Source organism: Homalodisca vitripennis, chromosome 6 (assembly GCF_021130785.1).
Source record: "Homalodisca vitripennis isolate AUS2020 chromosome 6, UT_GWSS_2.1, whole genome shotgun sequence".
In the NCBI taxonomy this organism is placed as follows: Eukaryota; Metazoa; Arthropoda; class Insecta; order Hemiptera; family Cicadellidae; genus Homalodisca; species Homalodisca vitripennis.
In genome coordinates this window covers 80150339-80164564 of record NC_060212.1, presented here as the reverse complement: position 1 = coordinate 80164564, position 14226 = coordinate 80150339, and positions in this window count along the sequence as shown.

Genomic DNA, 14226 nt, shown 5'->3' with positions numbered 1-14226 from the left:
GAAACATAAGGGTCGACTATTTCTACTAATGATCAGTAGAGTGTCGTAAAATATATTATATTTGGTACTTACCAGTACATATCAGGTACAGACTGACAAACAAAACAATGTTTTGTAGGCCTTAACCGAATTCTAACAGTACAGTTACTGGTAGTGTAATGTTGCAAGTGTATTTTGGATAAACGTTTTTAAGATTCATCTGTAGTCACCCGTAAGAGTGACTTAGCCGGCAAATACGCATAAATTTATTTTTTCTATAAATGAACGTATTTGAATGTCCATTCCTTCCTGTAACCATATGTTTAGAAATACCACTAAAAAAGCAACCAGTTATGACGAACTTTATAGCCCTGAATTACCGAGTAACATAGATATTTTATATTTCTTTTATTAAAAGTTATTTTCTTTACTGTTATACAGGTTGATAACTTACTTGTTATCAAGTATTCATATTTTATAATTGATTATTTATAAAACTTTTAACACATTCAGCAAACTTTGTAAGATTAAATATGATAAAACTGCAAAAAAATAATTTAGAAACTCATAAATAGTCACTTTGTTTTCAATCATGTTAAACTGAACGAGGAATAAATAATTATAGACATAATACCACTAACATATAAATGGATTCAATTTAGATTCACCATGGGTACCGCTCGGACGCAATTGGTCCATTAGATAAAATTAAGTTGCCATTTATCATTTTAATAATCGAACCGTGTGTTCCCTAACGTTAGAAATGTTATTTTTATCCCCCCCCCCTCCCTATCTCTCTCTCACTCAAACACTGAATCACAAAATTCAAAGAAAGCGCCGTATCTGTAACCCGGATCTTTCCTTATCCAGGTAATTGTGCTACCACTTCAACACAAACACTTACTTTTTAAAAAATCAATTATATTGTACTTCGCGCCGTTTCTGTCACATATGCGTTAAAATTATCGAACTAACATATGATCAGAAGACTAAGTAACTGGGGAAATTACTTATTTACATTGATTACATATACATATATAATATATATATATCCCAAACTTTATCTAGTTAGGTGGGAATTTTAAAATATATATAGTTTTAATGGGAACAACAACGCCATTTGGACTGGACTATTGGTTTACATTGATTACATATATATATATATATATCAGTTTGCCAAATATCCAAATATATAAATATACATATCAGTTGCCATATATATATATATATATATATATATTATATATATATATTATATATATATATATAGAGTATATGTCCCAAAACTTCATCTAGTTAGGTGGGAATTTTAAAATATATATAGTTTTAATGGGAACAACAACGCCATTTGGACTGGACTCCTGTGAATGTTTGATTTGAATTGATTTTCTATGTGAATCATGAGGCACATTTGTGTTAAATACTAAGTATAATATGGCATTGCTAAGTGAGAAAACCAACATGCTTTTTATGGTTTTGCATCCCAACTTCAACCGCAATCGGTGGTTGATGTTCATAGCGTATATTTTGTTATTGTTTTAAATGTTAGAAAACTGGAATAGTGTAGCAAATTGTTTTTCAACTTCTTTGGTTGCAGATCCTTTCCCAAAATATATTATTTCCATACTGATAGTGTAACAACATTAGTTAGTCAAATTAAACTGTGATAGGACATCGGAGAGACCAAGAAATATGTGTTAAGAGTTTGCAACCCCATTTAATCTTGTGTGAAAGATACATGTTTTTTATTTATATATAATTTTAGATACACATGTGTGCCACGTAATATCTCTTAAGGACATTGGAAGGTTAGAAACAATATATATATATATATATATATATATATATATATATATATATATATATATATATTGATATTCCAGTGGTTGACACAATACATCAACCCCTTTGTGTAACTGATAATGTGACCATTTCTTTAATTTTCTATTGAAACAGACCGTCCATGCATTAGGTAACGGACAGATTTATTAATAGTACTGTAAATTTTTTTTCAATGATAAAATTTGTTTCTACGAAGAACTAACATTTTTCTAAATACATAGAAATAGGTTTTTTTGGTAAATAAAATAAATTCCTTGATTTCAACCTGTCTCTCTAGCTTATAAACTTAAAAACCAACCAAAGCACCCTTGTCTGAAATTGTTGTTTCTTGTTGAATCTTATAGCACAACGGAGAATGACAGAACATTGTCTGAAGAGAAAAAGCGTTAAAGAATGCGGAGAGTATTCATTATTAAGTCTTATCTCTGTTACTCCGTCAGTAAAAGTATATGGAATTGAGTTAAATAATTGAGGTTTACTAGGAAAATTTCCCCACTTTATCGTGTTTTAAAATCACTTACAAAGAAAAATCTAGAAAAATACTTACGGATGTAATTTTCTTTGTGAAATTCATACAATTGTTTTCCAATAATCAGGAAATGGTGATATGTTGTAATTAAATAAGCACGATACCGGCGTTGGTTTAAAAAAATACAATTTTAAAGGGAAATCTTAGGATGCTATGACACATGGTATGTAGAAGTATATTATACATTACTTATGGTTATGCTGATGCTTTTTTTGTTTTATTATTTTAAAACCATTAAAACTATCTACGAAACTATATAGGTAAATACCAAAAGCTGATTGTTGTATGATTAAATAAGAAAAACATTGATCCATAATATATAGTTTTAAAATCGTTAAAACCTTTTTACTTTGATACATGTATTATTTTGATAATAAAACCATTTATAGCTGTTTTCGCATTGCAATTATTTTTTTATTTTAAGGCTATGAGTTTTGTAATTAAGCTGCTATGTTCACTGTGTTTTTACATTTACTTTTTCTTCTGTGGTTGAAGTTCATTCTTGTTGTATTTTAACATCTGAAAGTGTTACATTTGGATATTAGTTACATACATTTATGTTCATGTTAAAGTATAATGTTAGTAGAAAGAGGGATGTAGAGAAGTTATAGGTACGTTAGAGGTTGAAAGGAGTCTATCTCATATCGGGTCGATATGAACATTTCTAACCCGATAGGGGACGACCACATATATGAAGATTCCCGGTGACTGGATAAACATACATATTCTTGTGTTTTTGTAACTGTTTTTGTATTACGTTCAAAAAGTCTCATAATTTTCCATAAATGTTTATGTTAATTTAGGTAGCAAAATGTCTTTGAGTAGATGTGTTTTATCTCGGAATATCTGATTGATGAACTGTATTCTGACATTTTTGGTATATTGCGTTGAGGTATATAGAAGGCTATTCCCACGCCTGTAATAGTCTTTGATGAATCCGTAAATATTTTATAAACTATGGCCATATTTGAAGTTAAGCATTTCATTGACTAATTGTCCTCAGATAGGTTATAATGTTATCAGTCATAAACAGGGGCAGGTTAAAATCCCAATATGTTTGTAAAAATTTATGTCCAGTGGTTGTGTTTTATGTATCCAGTATTGTGAATGATTGCAGAGTAGATTAAGGTAACTAATGCTGTTGAAAGTATGATGGTTTTTTCTGTAACAATCCTGTACACAAGTCTATCTGTAAGCATTTGTCTTATTAAGTTTAATGAGATGAGGGAGGGTTCGATTTCTAGTGCAATAATCGGTGTGTGGTGTTAAAGCACCTGATAAAATTCTCATTGCCCGATTTTGTATAAAATTGAGTTTTTTTCAGTTCATTATAAGGTAGGTTACCATAAATAAAACAACAGTGGTCTAGTTTGAAACTTATTAAACTTTTGTAGATTTGCAGGGCAAAATCTGGGTGTGAACAGTATCTACCACAAGTTATCGATTTGGTAATATTTAGGTTTCATAAACACTGTGTGTATAAGTTGTTAATTTCGAGGCTAAAAGTAAAACCTTTATCCACTATAGTAGACAAGGCGCGTATCTAACCCCATTGGTTGAGAGGAGGTTACGTGATCTAAGATCGCGGGCCGCGTGTGCGCAGAAGGGAAAATCCCTTATTTGCGGGAAAACTTTCCAGCTTTGCGGAAATAAAACCCTCGTGTGCGGGAAAACTCCATCATAAATTCCCTCCTCACACTCTTGTCCTCGAAAATTATCGTAATTATCGGAATTAAAACGGTGTCCAAATCCTGGATCCTCACACTCTGGCACTCACTACGTGAGGGAGACGGAGGGAAAACAAGTAGGGTGTTGGCGGGAACAGGAGAACATAACCTCACATTTCTTGGTGGGGAACAAGATGGCGGCGCCCACGGCGGGAATTTCAGATAAAACGATAAGCTAATTTATTGAACTACATAAATAATTATAGCAGCGCTGTGACGGAAGTATTTGTGAACTCCGTGGTCACCTGTAAAACACCATGCTGGTTGCTGTGCAATCAGGTCCATACTTACAGGAAAGGCGTGTGGTTGTATTAAATAGAATTAATATTACTATATGACTATAAAAAATGCATTTTTATTACTTACGATTTGGTTTATTCACTGTCTCACTTTACTAGGTTAGTTATACATAATTAGAAGTTAGTTACAAATGAAAGTGTTAGTTAGAAAAAAACTGCGTGTTGATACCGGTTAAAAACACACTCCCTTTAACCACAGATGTTACTTCAACGAGGTCCACTACGCGAATGGATTATTTTTAACTAGCAAATCATGAGCATTAAACTGTTAAAGTGCATTACAAACAATCCTGAGGTAATTGCTATTCAATGAAAAATATCCTAATTCTTGATCAATTTTTAAATTTATTTTAACACATGGTGGAAGGAATGACGTCATAGATATTATTAGCTAGAACTAGAAGTTCTCGTTAACATTCAGAATCATGGAAATGGCGTACGAACTGATATATCATGTGTGTATATGTGATATGTGTATGATATATAAATTATTAAATACATATCTATATATATAAATTCTACAAAATTATGGTTAATTTTTTGGACAGACATACGGACTGATATAAATTAAATTTGCAGCCATACATGTGATAGGCTTTTTCTGACAATCAGCGAAATATGTTTCCATACTTTTTGTTTGATTAAATCTGTTAATATTTTGTTCTTAACTCGATTCTTAGAACCAAGACAAATTTATTACAATTATCTCCCTATTTCCTAGTATTGAACTTATTATACAAACACGTATTATAAAGAGATTTAAATGGTTTTCTGCTAGTTCAGAAGTTTTATTCAGTTTATACAAAAATGCATTGCTCTAGTCTAGAAATAGGTTTCTTACCACACATTTAATTAACGAATCAGAATAAAAAGGTGTAAATAGTTTAATTTTACAATTCTAAAATTCAATTTTATTTGCTAACTGCCCTTTTTGCGCATTCCCGTTGATAACATAGGTGCAGACTTTCTTCGATCTAGTCTTTTCGTCACGCAAAATCTTCTAATTGCGAAATGTCAAAACTAAGTTTGAACTATTTATTATAGGTTTATTTCTCCTTCTTATTAGAGAAGTTAAGAATTACACAAAGCTACTTTGGGGTTTTTATGATTCCAACATGACTTTTTACGATACAACAATGGAGGTTTGCAATTAAAAGCTGATGCTTGCAAGTAAACAGAATATATTATGGGATGTGGTAATTCATCACATATATTTGATATATGAAAATTTTACAAAAGGAAAAAGTTATTTCTGTACCCAAAAAAATCAAAGTTATAATGCTTCGAATGGGCAATTTTGTTTGATTTTTTAATGGCACGGGTCTACATTTATCAAGAAATTAAATATATAATAATATAATACAAATAATGTATTTATAATGATTATAGTATCATGATGGTATATAATGGGAACTCCCTTACTTTTTACATCTTGGCTTGGAATGAAAACCATTGCAAAACTTATACGAAAGTTTATTCTACAATATGAATAGAACAATGATATATCATCTTTAAAATCCTATCTTAATAAACGTTTATAGTAATGTCTTTGAACTCGAGTTTCTGTGAACTAAAGAAAAGAAATCAGCCTTTACCAGAACTGACTGAGTAACATTCACAGACGGCTTTGCATATAGAAAGTAGTCTTATACTTCTTAACGTGCAGCTTTACTCATGTCGTTGTTCTGAATATCCATTCTTTGTTATATAATTCTTTTACTGTGTTATATTAGTTTACTAACGTTTAATAATTGGTAGTCTCCGTAGATTTTAATTAGAAAATCATATTGTATATACCCTAAATTTCATATTATGCACGAGTATTTTTTAAATAATACAAATATTTAAAAATTATTTAAGTTAGGACAATATCCTCAATACAGTTTAACTACCATAATTATTAATTAAAACGAGTACTAATAAATGGCAGTTTTTTAACATTACCGCTAAATGTATTCACGTTACATTTAGTGCAATCATGTTGAAACAATAATTTTACACCGGTTGCATCGCTAGGTTGAAAAACTATATGTTTCAGTAAGTAAAATGCTTTGACGAATACGATTAAGTATTTTCTGGACTTATTTGAAGATTTAAATCCGATATATACATTGTCTTTATTGTATAAATAAATAACAGTAATAGAATACTTTAGCACTCCAATATACTTTGAATCGTGCAATAATGTATGAGAGATTTGCTATGAGATAACGCACCAATAAAGGATTACAGGTCATCGAAATATCAGCAATTCGGTGAAATAAATCTTCTCAGCTTCACATTTCGGAACTAACTGCCAGTCCATGAAGATTGAGTTGTAGAGGCCATAATATTTATTTTATTAAACGCGTTTTTTTTGCGCGAGCGCAAAATATTTAACAAATGATTATATTATAATTAATTAATTAACGAAAAATAAAGATATATAACACATTTTACACTTATTTCATTGCATTTTCGATTCGATTAGTTACTCTCAAAGTCCACGTTGGTTTCATTACGATACGGCCCATCGTAACTAAGGTTTTCGCGTCCTGTAATTCGTAATGACTCGTTTATAAAATGACAATTGCACTGGTACATATTTGTTATTATTAAATACTGTAACATTGATTAATATATATTTCCATATGCTCAAGGTGTTTTCTAAATGTACATATGTTATAATATCTATGGTTACTTATGTGAGCAACGTAAGAATACGCAATCTGAGTGAATAAGTAATGTTGGTATTAATATTTTATGTGACCATTGGAGTACTATAACATACACATAATTTTTGTTTTAAGTGAATACTTTAGCGTTTTTCTCATTCTGTTACTATAAATCTCGTTACTTTTACAGATTTACATAACTATGTAATTAAAATGTTAATTTATATATAACTCTTTGTGGTTAATCCGGTATTTAAGGTTTATGTAGTGGTAGTATTATCCCATTACAATTACATAGACAGTACGATTAGAAATCAGTGACTCTATCATTTATGTTGAAATAGCGAGTGTAATCTCATCGACTGATTACACTTACAATAATTTTTATTTGTCTTAAAATACAAGAAAATACACTCCTAATTTGACAGCAAATTTACAGGAATATTTCATAGATATCTCCTGCACGGTAAAATTTGCGAGAGATATTTTTCATAGATTACGGGCCTTCAGAAACCAAAACGACAATGATTTTAGAATTGTTTTATACAGTTTAGAATTCTATGGTCATTTACAATAACGAGACATTGAACGCCTCATATAAGATGCATTTTAATATACAATGACGTTTATAGTTTTCATTATTATTTTAGTTTATATTTGTAAACTATGGGATTTGTAACTTTTATTACTCTGAATCAATACTAATAAAATAATAATTTTGACACAAATAATTTTGTTTGATATGGAATCACTAAAGAAATAACATTTCTTTAAAAATATGTATTAAAAAAATATTGCATGTATAGAAGAAACATTACTTTACAACAATCATGTTGGTTGTGTTCATTAGTGTCAGTTTTTTTTTCAAAATAAATACGTGGTATATTACACAAGCAAATGGTTCACTACCGGGTATCACTAGCCTGCCATTTTATGCTTGGAGTGTTTATAAATCACAGGTAAACAAACCTGGATTTCGTTACTAGAGTGTTTTACCTGTGATTTATAACTTATGATATTGTGATATATATATATATATATATATATATATATATATATATATATATATATATGTATAGTTGTATGCCGAAGCATTGTCTGTATTTTCTACTCATATAATTGAAGTTTTTTTGGAATAAAAGGAAATACTAATAATTTTGCTACAGTTTTATGATTAGGGATTACTTAAGTGTGAATATTAACTCGTTTTCTCTCCAATTACATACTCTCTGGCGATAAAATTAGTAACAAAATTATATATTAAAAAATTTCTACATGAGCGAGTACCTGTTTCATCAGCTTTTACACAACTAATTTTAAACATAACTATCCAAAGAATAAGATAAAAATCAATTTAAAAATTCACATTCAACGTAGGAACTCCGATTATTTTTTTAAATATTATATGTATTATAGTTCAATACTATTTTTAATTTATGGAAAAGTATAAAGGATCGTAAAACAATTCACGAAATTATTTCGTGAATTTAATAGTAGATATCATTTAGATGGAGAGCGATGTACGGCAAAATCTGTGCAACTACGTCGAGTCCCATTCCATCGTTTGTTACCACAGATACTTGATAAATGTAGACTTACTAAGAATGGGGGCAGCCATATATCATGCTTCTGGCAGTTTATTGGCTCTAAGAACTTGTGAGTTATATGTAACTTAATATATATATATATATATATATATATATATATATATATATATGTATTATATTTCTATTTATATAATAGTAGATTTTTTTATTAGATATTAGAACGTGCTAACACTTTTATTTTTAATCGACTTAATCTCTAACATACTGAAATGAGGATTTAATTAAAATATCTAGCATCAAATATAAAAGTATAATAATTGTCAATTGTGGTAAAAAAAATTTAGAATATGAATATAACTGAATATAATGAATATATATATATTAGTAAAATGTGTGTTAGTAACTTTCGACTTAATTTGCAAGACTGAAGTGCTGTAGAATTATAACGAACAGCGTAACATCACATACAATACTCCTGAGAAGGGAGATTGAAATATAAGTATTTTTGCTAGGGTAGTATGTACAGTGTGCAAGTATATAGACTATTTAATTCTTAACCTGTACTGCGGACAGACTGGATATTCTATATATATATATATATATATATATATATATATATATATATATATTTATTTATTTATTCGTAAACAACAGATACCAGGATAAATTATATATATATAATATATATATATATATATATATATATATATAAACTAGGCATGAAAATAAGGTAATGAGACTGATTGGACTAACATTTTGCTTACAGTTATAGTCAAGTATAATGTTGTCTCCTTCAAAGACGTTTTCCTCCTGACTGCACTCACTATTTCCAGCGCTTCTTTCATTGAGGGTAACATTTTTGGAACTTATCATCTGTAATATCCTCCAAGATCCTCGTCACAGCTTTTTGGACATCTTGTGCTGTTTGAAAATGGTGACCCCTTGACCTCCTTTTGACTCTTGGAAATAGAAAAACGTCGCACGGAGCGATATCTGGTGAATAAGGTGGGTGTGTTAATACTGGAATTTGTTTTCGAGTTGAAAATCGCTGTACCGGCAACCCAACCGGGTTTTACTGAAAACCCAACTTTCATCACTAGTTATAACAGGACTCAAAAATTCTGGATTGATTTCAGTTTGCTCTAAATGATCGGCTGCCACATTTTCCTGTGTTTCTCCCTGTTGTGGTTTGAGACTTTGAAGATCATTTTGCACAAATATATCTCATAACAAAATCTGTAGTTATTACTAGACGAAGCGTTTATAGATTGATGTTAAGTTCTTCTACATTCATTTTCACAGGTTATGTTGAATATATCTTATAAATTCACGCATCCTGGCCAAGTTAACATCTGTCAGTGAGATTGAGTGTCTTCATCATCAACATTCGTTCTGACTTCACTAAACATTTTATGAAAAATCAGCCAATGAAAACCTTGAGCTCTTAACATAACCTTTACAATCCTTTAATATTTAGAGGAATATCGTATCGAAAAAGAATATTAGTATTATGTATAGGAGTAAAGAAAAACAATATTCTTTGCATGTATATGACACAATATTTATATCCATTTTGAGAACATTTGTCGAAACATTAAAGCATTGTGTGAAGTCTTATATGTAACAATAAAAACATTACAGCCGACGGGTTAGAAACTCTAAGTTGTATCAAAACTTCTTAGCTATTTTCCAACATGGTTGAAGCATTCTATTAAATGTTTGAAAAAGTATATAAATTAAAACGTTTGAGTTTAAATGTACTAGTTTGGCCAAGAATCTCATCTGACAATCGTACAGTTGTGTTTCTTTAAGTTGTAGCAAAAGAACGTCTCAGCACAATTCTGCTAACAACTGCTGGTATATATTATTTATTTCTTAGTAAAAAATATACCAGGATAAATTTTATCTCCAAAAGTGAGTGAGAAATGCTGGGTAGTTTCAACAGGTGACAATGTACAATTCGGGTTAAAAAACTAAGGGTGAATTTAATTGTGTTAAAAATATTTAGCCTTTTAAATGAATAAACATGTTTATTACAACATGTTTCTTTGTGCAATTGGAATGCACAGGGTTTGGTATATATTATAATGAATTATATAGATTTACTTAATATAGTTTTTTATTAAGAAATTGTCAATATTTATAAATAAGTACTGAACCCAAATTTAAAAAATATATTATAATCACAATGAAGATAATTTACAACACATTTTTAACCCATTGCAAATTTAAAACTATATATTACATATGAACTGAGTTCTTCAAGAATTATATCAAGTAAAACTATGGAGAAAGTTTGATTATCCCAGAAAGTAAATATTCAGCCCCAGGCAGACCATATACAACAGATAGTTTCAACTCTCTCAGCGATTTATGGCCAAAGTCTGCAGCCGTCACTTTATCTTCTAAACTTATTATGTAAGTACATTTTATTATTGTTCAACAATTCAGTTAAAATATTTATGCTTAAAGAGCGATTCTAAATTGAACGTATAACAATAACAATCATCGCAGATATAAATTGTAAACTATTTAAATTAGTTTTTGAAAACCAAAGAAAATTTTATATATTTTTAGAATATGAAAATTAAATATCTACCCTTGGTAGATATTTATAAAACGTTTGTATTACAGTTTCAAACCTAATACGTTTGTACGACCTTAAATAATGAAAGTTCAATATTCTATTTAAATTGAATAAGGTTTTACGATACTAATGTTGTTTTTTAACATGAACTGATATAACTCAGACATAGTAATCCCTTTTCACTATATCTTAAACAAACAATATCAAACCTAGACGTGTTACTAAGAGTGTAACTAAAAACAGCAAGTACCTAGTGTTGTGCTTGTTCCTACAAAAGGCAACAGTATGTCTTTATGTTGTTAGGTGTAAAATAAGGCTATCAAGCAACGTATGTCTTTGAACTCTTCAAAAGTTTTAGCACTTTGAAATACTCTTCATCATTTTTTATTATCTACTATTAATGCAAATTTTCAATTTAATTTAAAATTATTTTTTTTGTATTGTAGAGTTATGCTTTCGAATAAAATATTAAACTTTTTATTTTGTTAGTTAAAGATTTCTTTTCAATTGCTATGAGATATTTCCTCATTGTTATTTGAGGCTGACAAAACCAAAGTACCTATAACTGAAAGATATCAATTACAATGAATGATAGCATTGCACAACAAAACGTTTATATTTGATATGATTGCATTTAAAATTTCTCCAGATATAATATTAACTGTGTTTAAATATGTTCTGGTTGCTCGAAAGCTTACATAATTGTGCTTGGATCATTTACATTAAATTATCCTAGGTAAGGAGCTATTTTTACGAGATTATTAAAAATGTAACCATTAAAGTTACTTGGATGTAGTTTTTGGAACTCTATAAAATAATAGTAAGTTTTTAAGTATCTATCAGCCTGAATAACTGCATAAAAGTACTTTTATTTTATTAATTCATAAAAATTGTTGTGTCTAAACTTTAAGAGTTTTATAAATTTTCTTTAATAGTTTTGGTGATAAACTGTGATCCATTATAGTGTCTCACTACAATTAATTCTTACTGCGAATTAGTGAACATTTTTTATTTGGACTTATAAGTAAACATGGTTATATAGCTCATAAACAAAAATTTATGAGATAATTATTTAAATATCTGAATAATTCGTTTTGAGATTAAAACATGTAAGATTAAAACACACGTAACCTAACCATCCCGAGGCTTTATGTACACAAATACGACTTACTAAATGATAAAAACTTTATTATGAGTATTATGACTAATGTTTTATATTAAAATAATTGTTTCATTACATAATAGTTAACTGTAATTGGTGAGTTAAATTGGCTATTACGGTTCACGTCACTCACAATGGTCTTTGTGGATTAGAGTTCCGCAATTTGAGTGAAACTGTTGTTCGTAATAAGATTACCGGTTACATTAAAACGAGCTCTAAGAGCTTGGTTTCAAACCATGTGTTGTATTAATTATAATTTTCTAATCAGTTAAGTGTTAGAGGGGTTGGGTTACACTTTGCTCTGTTGAAGAGAAGTTTCATACCCAGAATTCTTTCTTAATTTTTACTAGAAGTTGCAAGTATTTATTTTCAATTTTGAGCCTTGGGCATTCTTAAATAAATACATTTGCAAAGGATAATTCCAACTATTTAAAAACAAATTGTCTATCATTTTATATATATATATATATAAATGAATGTTCGTGTGTGTTGGTCCTTTTTGGAATCGCAAAATATTAGACAGATCATTATGAAAATTTGTATGTATAAGAATTTTTCCACGGAGAAGGTTTATAAGCTATGCCTATTGATGTAACTCACAACCAAGCGGCGCTGCAAAAGATAAATGGTTTCAAAGCGCCTGCACACTAAAAACTGCAATTACGAGACAATTAAGTATATTACATTGCCAAACACTATTTGAAGGCGCTATGTATATTTGCCTTTAAGATACATTTCTGATTGAACTTAAAGATTGAGTGTTAGACCACTTTTATAATAAAGTACATGTACGTGCACAATGGCTATAAACAAATTTTCTTGATCGTGGAAACATGACAAACTCTACATCGGCGTTGTAAATATAATTAAATTAAACCAGAAGTTTACATATACGGGCAAAACTTACAAAAAACGTGCAAAGCCACGGGCAACAGCTAGTAGACATAACATTGCTCATAAGATTATTAGAAAAAGGATGTTGTAACTAGTGTTTTCCATCATTACAATTGTTTAACTACCTTATCTGGCTTCGGTATACTGACCAATAAAAGAGCCAATGAACATAAATTATAGTATGTAATTTTGGTTATTGTGTTCTGAGCCTCTGAATATAGCTTTTATAATTTCGATTGCGTTGTTTGTTAATTCTTACGCCATTCAAACCAAAAGTTTCTAAACTTGGAAAAGAAATAGTTTTCAAGTTTTGGAACTTTTCAGCTGGATTTATCAAAGTTAACACTAATGAACAGACAACAGAACTGAGATAGAAACAGTTTATACCTGTACAGAGTCTTAATGAGAGTAAGAAGAATATTATTTCAACATTTACCTGGAGAAATCCATAAGCTACTATTAATTCATTTTTAAACTGTCACATTTTAAGGGAACAACGGGTAATTCATAGTTATAAGACAGTGTTATATTTTAAAGTGCATATGAAACGATGAATAATAATTATTACTTAATCAGATTACTATTTTATAAAGCAAACACTGTAAAACTGTTTATGTTCAGCTATTTATTTAATATGTGATAAATTTAAACCTAGTTGGATATAAATTTCGTGAATAAATAAAACCGTTAATCCATTTTACGTGATACAAGTTTAATAATGCACTCTATCAATACTGTATATAAGTCTCTACTTTTAATAGTAGTGATAATAATATTTATACAACTATACCATCTTCACAACATCTAAGAATGTGGCACCCCCTTTGAGGTAACACTTCCTTCTGCATCCATTTTCCCACGTTGAAGTTGATATTTACGAGGCTTAATGTTGTAACTTTTGACATTCATTTTGTTTAAACAATACGATTAAAATATTCGTATAAATATGATTCTATTTATTACACTCATTATAAAACATTGTAATTATTTTCAGAAAATGTAAAAT